The following is a 15,135-nucleotide window of genomic DNA, read 5'->3' on the forward strand; positions in this document are numbered from 1 at the left end:
GGGGAAGGGAGAAAGGGAGAGATGGTAGCAGTTCATATACACATACTGGTTTCTTAGGAGGATTTTCCTACATAAAATTCTTTCTGGACTCCCAAATAAGGATAGTGCATCAGCTGTCACAATAGTTGTGCAATTTTGAGTTAACACATCTAGTTATTGGAGAAAATGCAAGTAGGGCTGAAAAATACATATCTAAAAAAATACACAAATCCTTATAGAACTACTCTTGAGGCCATCAGGTAATATTTATCAAAACTTGGGGAGGCACCATTGATCTGTGTTTGCAAACTCTGAATACATCAATTAGACAAAGAATTGGAACATTTTCTTCCTTTTGAGCATCTCCCCATTGGCATAACCTCCACCACCAAATTATCTAAAATATAAATTTATCTTTCCTTCCCTCCCTCTACTATCCTTTCCCCAAACTGATCCCAAAGGGCATTAGAGAGAAACAATCAGCAGTACCTTGATGTAGAATTGTTTAAATTCTTTTTTCTTCAGCCAGAAAGACTGGTTGCTTTTCTTGAGTTTTTCTGCACCCCAATCTTTAGGCAGACTTGGTCTAAAGAGTCAGGTACAAGCAAGAGATGAAGTCCAGTTTCGCTCCTTTTCTCTTTTATTTCAGATGTTCCCAGCAAAGTCCCAGCAGTAAGAAAGCCACATTATATTCCCTCTCTGATGACTAGCACAGACTCCTTACAGTGTGATGTTGTTGCTGACTTCGGCACTGCTCTTTTGAGTTTCTCATCCCTCCCACTTTTTTTTCCCCCAGTGGGAATTTCTTTATTTTTTAAAAAAATTATATATATTGTGAGATCGTACTATTTTTGTCAGGGGGATTGCATTGTGAGTAACTGATATCGGTTTGGGTAGTGGATTTTTATTTTTTTTTAAAAGGAAAAGGACATTTATTTTAATACTACCCAAACTTTCATTTAGGAATGTCACTGAGAGAAATGAACTAAATTGCCTCTGACACTTGTGCTTTCATCCTTCACAGACTGTTACTTTGGTGTTTTTACTCTGAGAAGCTACAGGGACTTTGTCTTTTCTTTGTTATTCAATGTGCCAAATTGGTCTGAAGACTTTTACATTAATTTAATTCTATTGGATGAGAAAACTTTTGTTACTCACATTTGTTGCACAGCAGTGATTAACAACTGGAAATAACTGTCCTTAGTTATTTTTTAAAATGTATTTATATTGACTGAAATGCTCAAAAGAGCCTCTTTGGACAATGATTATTTTTTTGGTATATACATTTTTTTTTAAATGCACTTATTTTAAAATACAAAGTGGGTAGCTGCTTATATTGTATACTGGGCAACACACAAAATAATTAAAACACCGCCTCCAAACTCTAAAATAAAAATCAACAAAGATGCATGGTCAAATCATTTTATTGGGAGGAACTTTTTAACTCTTTCTGACCTTCAATCAAAGAAACTGAGTTGATAGACCTGTGCATTGCTTGGAATTTAATAATTATAAAATAAAAGACAAAGTAAAGAGAGAAGATGAAAAGAACATTCCTTTCTCAAAAGAAAAGACTTCTCAAATGTATGTATGTATGTATATGTATGTATATTGGTACCTTATGACTCAGAGGTTAAAATACTGTATATTTTATTTCACATTATAAAACAAAACAATGTTCACTGTAAAATAAAGTTAAAATTAAGTTAATTTTAAATCATGTAACAGAACCCTGTTGAGATAATACCGTGTTTCTCATATAATAAGGCCGTCTTTTGGGGGGTGACTTAATTCCCCCCCCTTGCATCTTCGGGAGGGCAGCGACGGCTTGGATGTTGACCTCGGCGTTCATGGGGCACTTTGTATCAAGGTCAACGCAGGCAGCACCATATCCGGGTGTGCAACAAAAGTACTTCCTAACAGCAAGCCCCCCCCCGCCATTTCCCCCCCATTTCGCATGTTTTAATATAGGCCTTAATTTGGGGGGAGGGGCTTAATTTCATTTCATGCCTATAAAACATGCTGGGACTTCCTATTGGGGGAGGCCGTATTGTTGGAGAAACAGGGTAATACATTCCAACACTTTCTGGAGTAACTTGGTATGTCCATATTGAAGTTTGTTAAAGATGAAGACAATATAGCCTCTGAGTGAAGATGTTTCCAGAGGACAAGGGCCATCATCCCCTTATTTTCAAGAAGTGAGACATTACTAAAAGTTCTCCCCAGGAGAGACACCCTGCATGGGTCAAATTTGAGAAGATGGTCCTGTGGAGAACCTGGGTGCCAAGCCATTTAGGCAGGGGTGGGCTTCAAAAATTTTAGCAAAGGGTTCTCTTCCTGGTTGCTGGGTGGGCATAGTCATGGTGGATGTGGCCTAGTTGGCCTCCCGCACCACGGCAGGGGGGGCGGTTTTTCCCTCCCTGGGCTCCGGAGTCTTTCCTTGAGCCTACAGGAGGGCAAAAATGGTCTCCGTGGGCTCCAGAAGCTCTCTGGAAGCTAGAAACAGGCCCATTTCCAACCACCCCGAACTTCCGGGAGGCCCATTTTTCACCCTCCCCGAGCCTCCACATGTGCCCTGCACTTACCTGCATCCAAAAGGGGTCATGTGGGACTCCTGGGAGGGGAGGTGTAGGCAGGGCCAGCCAGCCAGGAGTGAGATTTGGGGGTTCTCCAAACTGCACAGAATCTTAGCTAGAGGCTCTCCCAAACCCCTGCGAACCCTCAACAGCCCACCCCTGCATATAAGGCTTTATAAATCAATCCAGCACTTTGGTCTGCCTCCAGAAATTTACTGACAATCAGGTTTCTGATCAGTCTTCAAAGGCAGTCACAGAGAACACAGTGCGGTAATCCAGGTGTGTGGTGATCAAGACATGAGCCACCACAGCAATGTCATAAACTGGCTTTTTAAAAGTTATTGGAATATACAAGAATCAGCCAACTAATGATTCAATATTCTGAAGTTAGAAAGATTATTAGAATTGTCTTTATAACTTTTTAATAGTCTCTGTCATATACTTGATGCTCTACTGGGCCTTCTTTTAATAACAGCCCAAATCAATCAAACCAATATATAAAAATAGAGCAGCAGGTATATTAAATCTGTGGATTTCCAGACGTTTCTCAACTTCAGCTTTCAGCATCTCTTGACTACTGGCAGTATTGCTTAAAGCTATATTCAACAACATCTAGAGGGCTGTATAAAGTCTCATGTCTTTGAAAATCCATAGTGAGGGACAAACACAAAATGTCTTCATTATTGTCAAGTTTTTATTTGTTAGAAGATCACATTTCCAAAAAAAAATCCCCCAGATAGAATCAAGTTAATTATGATCATTATTTATGCAAGCACCTGTACCAAAACAGATCATGGATTCATTGTTACCTTGGAGCAATTATTAAGTTTTCCGGTATCCTTATATCATGTTCCTTTCAAGTTATCTGTATCTAAGGAAATGGCAATGAATCCATTCAGGGTGTGAGGTGGGAAGAGCAATTGCTTTTGTCTGAGCTAGGAAACAAAATAAGAACAGCCTAGAGCTACTATCTGAAGCCAAATAATATCTATTTCAGATATTACTGTGCACAAGGAAGGAGACAAGATATGTTGAAATGAATATAAACCAGGGCAAGTTTCTATAAGGGAATATTTATGTGACTTGTATGGTTTTTGTTGTGTGTAAATACTGACTGCATATCAAATATGGTCTTTGAGTCACGGAGAGTTATGCCATCAATCAAAACGGGTTAACTTGATGCTCTTTATTATATTGTTATGGGGTAATTTTAAGGAAGGCAGGGGGCATTTCTTTGCTCTCTCTTTTAAGAGTTTTGTTACTGTGGTTTATAAATTGTAACCATATGCCTTTAAAATTTAATCTTTAATATTAAATTATTGCGGTCATTTCAGATTTTGAGAATGAAGGGAAATCTCAGTGTGAGAAGATTCCTCATAATATTTCCATCCCTTTCTTTCTCCAACTTGATATATATGGCATTTGTAAATGATTGTGAGTATACATTCTGCCTTAGAGCAGACTGTTGGGATACCACAATTTAAACTTTCCCAGTTTTATCATTAATAGCAGTCTGGGTTTAGCAACATAAACCAAGATTATATTACAATGATACATGTGCATCGATAGCATCGTGCAAAAAACATGCTTAGGTATTTGCATCAGACATCGGGATGCAAGTTTGTCATGGAATTTGCATTGTGACTACATGATGTATGTTTTGTGATTCCCTTCTTCCCCTTCCCCCTTCTCTAGGGAATATTGCTGTTTCCTTTCTAGAGGAAAATCTTTCTGGCACACCAAGAAATGCCAAATGTTTTAGTCCAAATGCCAAATTATCCAAACAATCGTTTTTATTAGTCCAAAGCTAGGCATTATACCAAGTCACTGATCTCTTGTTGAAGAAAAGCTGCATTATCTTATATAGAAGATTAACCAAAGGTACTCAGTTACAATACAAGTAGTCCTTACTTAATGATAACTTGTTCAGTGACAAATGTTGGCCACATGCCATTGTGCTTAAGTGACCATTCTAGAGTCAGAACAGCAATTAGAACTGGGACTGGTATAATATGGCGCAATCACATACATCATGCTTTATTACCTTTATGCTTTATGATGGAGTTGCAAATCCTGATTAACATAATTAAGCAAGAACTACCTGTACAGATGATAAGTAGACATGGTAATTAAAGGTTACACAAATATCCTTCATCGAGTAGGAGTATACACATACCTTAGTTGCTTTGATACACAAGTTGTAATCAAATTGTTCTAACAAGCTGTACTGTACTTAATTGCACTAACAGAGAGAAAGGGAATCCTTAACATAAATTTTCATCGAATCTTATGTTTCTGAGGCATGATCTTTATAACCAATTAGTCACCACCATGTAGCCATGGTCACATGTTCTTATTCCAGATCCTCCCATCTTGCAACTTTAGAGGGATTAGAAATAGAAGCTTATATGCCTCACATGTATTTTATGTGTTGTCAATCATGACTAATACCATGGATCATTTTCTGTAAACCAGGGGCTTCAAAGTTTTCCTGGCCCGCCTGTCCAATCAGAGTATTTTCAATATCAAACAAAGTGGCCACCTCTTCAGCAGCTGGTTCTTTCCACCAATTCTTGGTTTTGTTTTTTGGAGTGTGTTTTTTTTTTTTTTGGCTAAAATCGTCATAGAAGCTATTTCCTTTAGATGTTATTATTTTTATTTTAGAACAACAAGAAGAAGTGAAATTTGCATGTTTTGGTTTATTTCACTGGGAATGCTGAAAGCTGTAAGGCAAATATCCTGAGCAGGACACTGGAACCTTGTAAATGTTGAAGAAGACATGAATGCATTTTGCAGTGTTCTGGGAAAGATTTTGCCTATGCTGTGTACTCTATTTAGAATATAAAATACCCACAAAATTCCAGGTTATAGCTTAACTACCGTGAATAGCCAAAACCCAAATTTGAATGGTACCCATTAAATTTGGAATCAGGAAATGCCACTGGGTTAGGTTTGGGAGCTGGTGATTTTCATTTAAGGAGCCTTATGTTCATTATATACCACAAACATTTTATTAAAAGACTTTGGAGCTTAAATTGAGGGTGCCAACTTCAGAGACCATGGGGGTGGGCAATCTGGCTGGGCGTTGGCTACATCTTTAAAAAAAGGGGGGGGGGAAACAGACCCAGGAAACTACAGACCAATCAGCCTAACATCAATACTTGGGAAGATACTGGAAAAGATAATAAAAAACAGATCTGCCAACATCTAGAAACAAGTAAAGTAATAACTAGCAGTCAGCACGGGTTTGTTAAAAACAGATCATGCCAAACCAATCTTATTTCATTCTTCAACATAGTGACTAAATTAGTAGACCAACGAAATACTGTGGACATAATATATTTAGATTTCAGCAAGGTATTTGACAAAATAGACCACAACCTACTTCATGGTAAGCTAGAAAAAAGTGGAATAGATAGCACCACCACCAGATGGATTCACAACTGGCTGGCAAACCGTACTCAACAAGTAGTCCTTAATGGTTCTAAGCCTACATGGAGGGAAGTAAGCAGTGGGGTGCCACAAGGTTCTGTCTTAGGCCCAATACTCTTCAATATCTTTATTAACAACTTAGATGAGGGAATAGAAGGGGAACTTACCAAATTTGCAAATGATATTAAACTGGTTGGAATAGCTAACACCCAAGAAGATAGGCTCAAGATCCAGATGGATCTTGACAGACTAGAACACTGGGCCATATTTAACAAAAATAAATTCGTTGTACAGACAAGTAAGGCCTACACTTAGAAAAGAAAAACCAAAACCAGGCTCAATAGCAGTAACTGTGAGAGGGTTCTTGGAGTCTTAGTGGACAACCAGCTAAATATGAGCCAATAGTATGCAGCAGCAGCCAAAAAAGTAAATGCAATCCTAAATTGCATTAACAGAGGGATACAATCAAGATCAAGTGAGGTACTAATACCACCCTATAAAGCCTTAGTAAGACCTCACTTATAGTACTGCATCCAATTTTGGTCACCACACTATAAAAAAGATGTTGAAACTCTAGAAAAAGTACAGAGAAGAGCAGCCAGGATGATTAGAGGACTGGAGACTAAAATGTATGAAGAACAGTTACAGGAACTGGGCTTGGCTAGTCTAGTAAAGAGAAGGACCAGGGGAGACATGATAGCAGTCTTCCAATATCTGAGGAGCTGCCACAGGGAGGAAGGGATCAAGCTATTTTCTAAAGCACCCAAAGGCCAGATAAGGAATAATGGATGGAAACTGAACAAGGAGAGATTTAACCTGGAAATAAGGAGAAACTTTCTGACAATGAGAACAATCAACCAATGGAACATCTTGCTCTCGGAAGTTGTGGGAGCACCATCACTTGAGACTTTCAAGAAGAGATTGGACTCCCATCTGTCAGAGATGGTGTAGGGTCTCCTACTTGGGCAGCGGGTTGGACTAGATGACCTACAAGGTCCCTTCCAATCTGTTATCTGTTATCTTCTACAAGCTTTAATTAAAGCATTACTAATTTGCTATATTGACATTAAGTGTCCTACTTGACCAAAACTTTGCAAATTGTTGTTTTGATTCTTCACTGCTACAAAATGCTGCCAGATTGGATTTGATTCCAATAAATAGCCATTGAATCGATCAGGAGAGCTGGGATGCTAGATAATGATCTGGAAGATCCATTTCCAATGTAGCTTACTGGGAACTAGTAAAAGTCTTTGTGGTAAATTTTTAGGTTGCTCTGAGACCATGTAAAATAGCATTGTCTGGAAACTACCATTCTTTCAAACTGCCCAAACTGAATGCAATTCAGCTTATTAGGTTATTCTAAAAGGGCAACAACAAGCGGGCAGGAGGAAATACAAACTGAATCCAAACTGCAAACTTTAATTCCATCCAAGAGATTAGTATGATGCTGTGGGACCTGAGCAATTTGGGATTTGTGTAGGAAAGAGTAATTTGGGATTGGTGTAGGAAATAGTAATCTTCAAACCCAGACCTTCTGAACACTGATTTTCAAAAGTGGTTTGATAAATGCAAATCTAAGGGCTGCAGACTGCGGACAGTCAGGTTACAAGAAGCAAGTAGTTTTCTGACGAGCAGAGGGAGCAGATCTATTAGAGACATGGATGCTCAAGTTGAAACTTAGAAAGATTTCATACTATTGCCTATATAATTTCCCATTGGGTGCTTAGTGTTACAAGGAGTCTAGTAACATAATTTATGTCACCCTGTACTTTCAGATTCTTTTAGGTTTTGAGAGCTCCCATTTATGGTCTTTGGCCTCAGTCTCACAACATGTTAAAATGTAATGTATTATCCCCTTCAGTGAGGGGATAATAAATTACTTTCCCCAGGGTTCACTTAGTTTAAGGGTCTGTAGGCCTAGCCATATACAAGGTTAAGCTAACTCCATTTGGTCAATTCTGTCATTGTCATACCTGAAACTGAGTTGTTTTGCATACTTAGTGCTCTATTAAAAGGTGGTAGAAGGACAGAAGAGCTGAAAAAGCAAGACTTTCCATTACAAATCTCACTGCTAAGATGGGCTAATGGAATACCAGGCTGTTTGATGGAGAATGTGGGAGGTAGCTCTGAATGCCATGAAGTGAGTTTTTCACTCAGTGTAGTTATGCATTGCCATAATCAATAGTAAGGAGATTTGATTGGTGAATGATGGATTGGATTAAATGCGCTGTAAGAATACAACCCATGTTTGTGGACATATTTGGCATCTAAATACAGCTGGCCAATGGTTAGATAAATTTTGCCAATCCAATTGTTGTGCAACGAGATCATAAAAAATACCAGGCTTGTTTGCCTTGGCAATTAATGAAAGGATGACTCTTCCATAGGATTAAACTGAATTTGAATAAAGTGAGGGTTTATTGGTTTACAGTTGAATCTGAATGACTTCCCGGTAGTTTTATCCACTGCTGTAAGTCAGGCCTACAAACAGATTCCAATAATAGCCTCTTTGTGTTGGACCTTCAAACTTTTCCTATGGGCTTCTGCCGAGATGCTGCATGGCAGTGGGCAGTCAAAATGCATAAGCAATGCCAGCAACAGCTCTGTAATACTTGCTTCCACGAAGCTGAACACATGCTCTCTGTAGCGCACACTTTGGAAACTGAACAAATTCAGATTTTTCTGGATGGAACCTGCTGGAACTGTAGCAGAGTGTTGGCACAACTACCCTTCCAAATAATCTGTGCAGCCAGAATCTCTAGTGTGATCTATTAGGAGATTAGTAGCTGCTTCCTCCAGATTTCAAGATAGCTACAGCAGCTCATAAGAAGCTCCTTGTAAGGAACCTATCCTGTCTTGTTTCCTTATACTTCACAAGCGCTGGCACACCTATCTGACTTTTTTTCTGACCAAGATGAAAAAAAAGGTTTGATTTTTCTAAAAACATTATAAATAATGAAGGTATTTACTATAGTTTTATGAGTACAGTTCTATAATTTGGCTCTCCTAGGGAAAATATTGCCTAAGTCAATCATATACAAATGCTACAAATTTTTATTTTTATTTATTTATTTTATCAAGTGATTATAAGATAACAGGTATAACGTAGTTATGAATACATGAAATGGATACATATGAGTAAAATAAAAAGAAACAATAGGACAGGGACGGTAGGCATGTTGGTGCACTTATGCACGCCCCCTACAGACCTCTTAGGAAAGGGGTGAGGTCAATAGTAGACAGTCTAAGGTTAAAGTTTTTGGGGTTTGGGGAAGAAACCACAGAGTCAGGTAGAGTATTCCAGACATTGACCACTCTGTTGCTGAAGTTGTATTTCCTGCAATCAAGTTTGGTGCTGTTTACAGTACATTAATATGGGCTGGTTGAGAATATCTTAATGTTCAGAACAATTGTAAGCAAAACTTGATGGGTGATTCCTTATCCAAATTCAGGCAAGCAGACAATTACCTTGAATTTAGGCAATCTTCCTGAGTTTTGGAAAGCTTCAATATTTGGGAACTGAACAGTCCATGAATAACCCAGATCCAAGTTTGGGGATCTATTTTGGCATTTAAAACTCGTGGCTTACTTGTAAGTAAATACTGAATATCTAACATTCCCTGCAAATAATTTCTGTATAGAAAATTATATGCATACTTATGACTTCACCATATGTATCTCTAATAACAGCACGTGCCATCTATAAATACACTAAATGAATAAGGGGCATTGCACAATTCTTACCTGTTCCATGTCGAACGATTCACTAAGCATTATACATATTCGCGTGCATGCTCTACTTCTATCAAATCCTGAGGGGGCACAAGGGTATGTCATTTTAGGTAAATTATCAATGGTACAAGAGTAGAATACTTTTCCAGTGAAAAGTGAAGCACTGGGAAGGTCTTGAAAGATTGGGCTGAAGGGAGGGAAGAGACTTTTGGGAATTCCTGCTCAAAATTAGTAAATGTAATTTTCTTTCTCATTCTCACACATTTCCCAAGGATTTGCTACAGAGCAAAAGTCTATTCTTCACATTCTTTTTGGCAAAGGCCTCACTGGATTTCCCAGATGTTGGTGTAATGGTGCTGTTTTAAACTGCATTTTATATTTTTTATTTTGATAAATCATTTTGGGAATATTATGCACTAAAATCCAGCCTATAAATAACTGTGAAAGTATGCATTCAAAAATGATCCAGTAATACTAGACATGTTTTAACAGGTTATCCATTTGCAAATCTAACTCAAAAAATATTGACATGGGTTACTAGTTTAAAATATTTGCAGTAGTTCCATAAATGCTATCCAAGATCTGCAATAAAAAACAAAGTAATGATATGGAAAAAATATATCAATAGAAGAAAGTATTTGTAGCTCAGGGTTGAAGATGTTTATATACACACATACATAAAATATTCCCCAGGTCCAAATTCACTTTAAGATACTTAAAGAAATTGTAATGAGTGAAAGTCTTAGTTTAAAAATATGTATGTTGTTTTAAATCTAACAAGCTGAATATAGTTTTCCAAATCTTGTTAAGCAGATAAAGTAAAATGTCCCTCAAGCAGAGCTTGCGTATTGGTAATTATGTTGATATAGTCCTGCTGTTTTCTTGATAACATTATGGGAATAATTTCCATTATCTTTTCCTGATCTTTTACATCCTTGTCTGGTCTACAATCCTGATGTTTCCTGATTATCTGCCATCAAGAGATTAACCAGGTCTGACCCTGTTCTACTTATTCAAGATCAGAAGGTCAGTTTGCTGTGATGTTAAGACACAAAGCCTTCTTAATGTGTCCTATTTATGCTGTCTTGGCACCAGTCTCTGGGCAGTACTTCACCAAATTCTCTGATAGGTCACACAATTTAAGTATGAGGAAAGTCTTGGAGCAGGGCAGGGCCAGTCCTATCATTAAGAAAAGTGAAGTAAAGCCTCAGGAAAGAGATTTGGGTTATCAATATCTACAAATTTTAGTTATTTCTTCTTATACTTTTACTTCTACGAGGTGGAAGAACACTAGTAGGATTTTATCTTATTCTCAGATACCAAAGAAATTTGGGTTATAGGAATTCTGTACCTTGATTTAAGAATCCACTATGCAATCAATCTATATAATATTGCTTATATCCTAATAGTTTCTACATAATAATAAGCTGTTCCTTTTTGTATTAGTTTTTCTGATAATAAATTATGGAGTGCTGAAAAAAATTACACACTATTTTGTGTCTTTAAAAGAAGACACCACGAATTGCCATTTTATTATTGACTATAAAGCAATATGGTGAAAAAATGGAATTGTAAAAATACTTGAATGAAACAGATAAAATCTTCTAGTTATGCTTGATACTTGATTACTTCAAGGATGCATGTCTGTTTTGGACAGCAATATGAAAGTGGTTTGCGATTGTTTTTTCCCCCAGAACATTAGTAGTTGACAACCTGGCCACCTTTGTCTAAACCTGGAAACTAAGCAGGGTTGCAGAAAGAACTCTGGAGAAACCTCCAGAAAGTATTAGGGCTATTGACTAAACAGGAAAGTTGGGCAGAAAATCCCAAAGGATACATACATATTGTATATAGAAATATCCACAAAGTTTGCAACTCTCTGTGAGCAGAAAACACCCTTGAATCGATCAGGGATTTAATAGAAAGAGTTGCAGAAATATTAATCAAAATAAGCGATGAATTAATACTCAGACTGTTAGAAGACATTTTAAAGGAAGTTGATGCACACTTAGACATTTTCCTGGTTAATATTTGCCAAAGGTATACCTAGGTCCAATTGAACAGTTCTAAATAAGCAATCAAAAACCAAAACCATAACTCCTCTAAAGCTCGAATCAGTGTTCCTTTTTCTTATTTTCTACTTCAAACAAAAGTTATATTTTTAAAAACCTGACCTTTCTTAATTATTTTCTAATAGCAGTTGGCTTGAACTTTATTTATTTAATTGGAGTAACTGCCGGGATTCTGACACTGCTAGGAGAATTTTATTCAACCAATTTCTGTGATTACATTATTGAAGTTGAAGGAATGTCACCATAGGATTTAGTTTAATTAAAGCCCCACACATCTACTTTCTGTCTTTGTCTTCCTTGTTTGTTGACTACTGTGAAATGCCATGGCTTAATATGCAGAGTTCAAACAGCAGCCATGCTGTTAAGTTCAAGAAGACCTTTTCAAGAAGTAATTGTTCCAAAGATTATTTCCACAAGGAAATTGATGCTGACTCTGTTTCATTCCCAAATATTTTTACACTCTGTTTTATTAATTGGTTGTTTTTCATTATTTTTCTGGCAAAGCCAAACTATCCCACACTTGGTTAGTTAAAAGCCTAACGTAATTGTGATAGGTTCAAGGTGATTTTGATGATAGGAGAAAGCATGAGTCTAGAAATCTATTCATCCTGAAGTCATCTGGAGTCTTCCCAGATCCTAAGACATCTAGTTCAATAATCCAATGGTTCAAAGATTGTCCATGATGAATATTGATTCCACTTGAAAGAAAGAGTGTATTCAGTCAAATGTCTTCCAGAATTTCCAGAATCAACCACATTGGTTCTGTGGATCTGAGAAAAACCAGTGTCATCCTTCTCTTCATCAGTAAAAAGAACAAAATTATCAACTTAGTCTTGAAACTAGAGTAACTATAATACAGTATTAAGCAGAAGATTGGCTCTCACAAGTAGTTGCATTGATCCATATAACTGCACCTTTTATGTGCTATAGTTGATAAAAGAAGCCCCCAGCAAATGTATAATACTAACTAGACCCTCCTGCTTTGGTTTCCAAGCAAAGGAAAAGCTATAGTGTTAGTGCCCTTGACTCATATGAAGCTCCACATAAGAAGAAACATATTATTAACTAAGAGTGATGGTAATTAAATGCAGAAAAAAAGGGGAGAACTATCCCATTTTCTTCTAAAAATGAATATAGCTTCAGTTTGTCTGTGGTTCTTCCTTATTGCTTATACTGTTTATTTGTTCTGAAATAGAAATTACAGATGACAATCTTAAAACAAATATACTAAGGAAGGAAAGGAAGGTGGGCCTTTTTTGTAATCATCCCAAAGATCACAAATAGAAAAATGTAGTCTTTGTAATAACACGAGGCACCTATCTTCTCCCTACTGAACGGTGTACAGTTCCACCGGCTTGCAAACTGGTAGTAGTTTCTCTCCCCTACCCACTCATTTAATAGTCAAAGGGATAATATTATGTCTTGGACACATACAAATGCATAAAAAGAAAAAAGAGTTAAGAATATAGACCAATGTCAGATGTTTTCTATTTGCTGATTGACTAGATTTACACACCATTTTTATGTTACGTGAATCTAGCTGTGGATTTTTAAAAGCATTATAATGGTTGACAGAGATCCATTAGCCCAGAAGTGTCAAACTGGCGGCCTGCGGGCCAGATGTGTCATGAGCAGGTCACGCCTACCTCAGCTCCACGAATGGGAAAAACATTGCAAAACATCACATGACAGCAACGTGACATGGAAAGTTTGACACCCGTGCATTAGTCCAATAATTAATGCTAATAGCTGTCACAACATTTTATATGAAATTCCTACTAACTGAAGTTAATTTTGCATCCATACTAAAAATGCAATATCCCAAATTTCAGTTCTTCCACCAAAAAGTGATACACGTACAATTCTGCTTTAATATTATTCATATTATTATAACATGCTGCATTCAAGCTAAGGTTTTTCTTGTGATTGTTTTTTTTTCTTTTTGTAGCATAAACAATATCACCATCTATGGGGATGGGTCCTTGAATTAAATGAACTCAAACATTTCATTATATAGAAGTATCATGTTCTTGGACTGTTTATTGGAGGAAGGTTAAATAAAATATTTAAAACTGTTAGTCAGGATTTTTACGTAAGATGTAATTCTCACATTGTCTTGAACTGCTGTGTTAGCAAAAAATAAGACAAAATACATTGTATCATCATCTTTGCTTCTCAGTTCAAGTTCTAAAATAGTCCCAAAGGTGCTTTTTTTCAAGAGGCAACTGGACTTTTTGGTTTTTCTTTGAAGACATTTTGCTTCCCATCCAAGAATGAGAAGCCAAACATGAAAAAAGCACCTTTGGGACCACCATGATCTGGATGACTGAGAATCTCCATAGACGTTCTAAAATAGTGTTAGCATCAATAGTTCAAGATACATGTCATTATTAAAACTACATAGCTAGAATTTTTCACTCTTTTTATTTCCTTCTCTCCTTCCTCCTCCCCTTTTTTCAATATTTTCTATTACTGCATAATGAAAAATTTTGGCAAAGTTTTCATCCCTACCTTGTTAGCATTTTGAGCGGTCCTATTAAAGGCAGGGATATATACCCAGGTCCCTTAAAGATCTTGGAACATATTTTATTACAAAATATTCCTGAATATGATCTCTGCTTTTGGACTAGTCATTCTCTCCCTCTCTTTCAAACCCATCTCACAAAGCCACTGGATCAAGCTATTTTCTAAAACAAGGCCAGACAAGGAATAATGGATGGAAACTGAACAAGGAGAGATTTAACCTGGAAATAAGGAGAAACTTTCTGACAGTGAGAACGATCAACCAATGGAACAGCTTGCCCTCGGAAGTTGTGGGAGCATCATCACTTGAGACTTTCAAGAAGAGATTGGACTGCCATTTGTCTGAAATGGGGTAGGGTCTCCCACTTGGGTGGGTGGGGGTGTTGGACTAGGTGACCTACAAGGTCCCTTCCAATTCTGATTATCTATTATTTGTTAATTAGATCATCCTTTGAGAGAAAGGTAGTGCAGTCTGGTGTGACCAGATGAACAGAATAACCATGAGCAAAAAAGCAGTTGGAGCAGAAGTGACTTCCAATTTCCTGCCAGCTTTCCCATTGATTTGCATGTGGGAAGCTGGCAGGGAGTACCAGAAATGGGACTGTGGCAACATTGTTTTTCAAATAAAACTGGTCTGAACATCTTCAAAAACTTCAATTCCACTGGAGTAATGTGTCCTACATTTGTATGCGTTCTTTAAGTCAGTGGATTTTAGGTGCCTTGATTCAAAAATTGTTGCAGCATTTGGCTAACATGGTACAGACAGACAAACACAATGAAAATTTTAATAGTATTTGATAAATATTAAAAAGGCAGTGTAA

At 37.2% G+C, this 15,135-nt stretch overlaps 1 protein-coding gene across 3 annotated transcripts in view; it reads right to left on the bottom strand.

The window, feature by feature from the left end:
* Positions 1 to 15,135, bottom strand: part of VIT (vitrin) — an 87,823-nt gene that overhangs the window by 54,768 nt on the left and 17,920 nt on the right. Inside the window, exon 1 of one of the 3 annotated variants that reach the window (XM_026669342.2) lies at positions 469 to 717. The exons of 1 other annotated variant lie outside the window; for it this stretch is intronic. The gene's annotated coding sequence lies outside the window, so the exon portion shown is untranslated. Of the gene's footprint in view, positions 1 to 468; positions 718 to 15,135 lie in introns of those variants that run through there. One more of the 3 variants, XM_087966663.1, reaches the window with a different exon arrangement.

This window comes from Notechis scutatus, chromosome 1, assembly GCF_049901735.1.
Source record: "Notechis scutatus isolate UNSWTSFEM ecotype Mainland chromosome 1, rNotScu1.2, whole genome shotgun sequence".
NCBI lineage: Eukaryota > Metazoa > Chordata > Lepidosauria > Squamata > Elapidae > Notechis > Notechis scutatus.